The sequence below is a fragment of the Cebus imitator genome, unplaced genomic scaffold (genome assembly GCF_001604975.1).
Source record: "Cebus imitator isolate Cc_AM_T3 unplaced genomic scaffold, Cebus_imitator-1.0 Scaffold443, whole genome shotgun sequence".
NCBI classification, from domain to species: domain Eukaryota; kingdom Metazoa; phylum Chordata; class Mammalia; order Primates; family Cebidae; genus Cebus; species Cebus imitator.
The window spans coordinates 124,786-125,279 of NW_016107758.1; positions in this window are offsets into that span (position 1 = coordinate 124,786).

Consider the following 494-nt stretch of genomic DNA (forward strand, 5'->3'; position numbering starts at 1 on the left):
ATCCCAGGCCAGCTCCCGGCTCAGCTGCTGACCCCCATGGCATCTCGAGGTCGGTGCGACGCTGCCTTCTCTGTGGGGCCTTCTGGGGCCCCGCAACCTTGTGTTCTGTGGTGGGGGGGGTCTGCAGCCACGGGGTGTCTGTCCCCCCCATGGCTCATTCACTCAGACCAAACATTGCTGCAGCCCAGGGACCCGTCGGGAGGGGGAGGGTGTGGGCGCTAGCGGGCAACACCGTGTACCCATCAAGCTGGACGCGGGGAAGGCAGCTGGAGGCTCCGAGACGCTGGGACCTGGGCTGCTGCTTCAGTAGGGCGGCCACACTGGGCCAGGAGCTGGCCGAAGTCCCATGAGAAACTGTGGCCTATCCAGTGTGCTGCGCCTCAACAGACGCAAAAAACATCACCTCCCCAAGCTGGCACCCTCCCCTGCCCTCCCCACGCTGTGACTTTCCCCCTCCCCACGCTGTGACTTTCCCCCTCTCCACTCTGGGACCC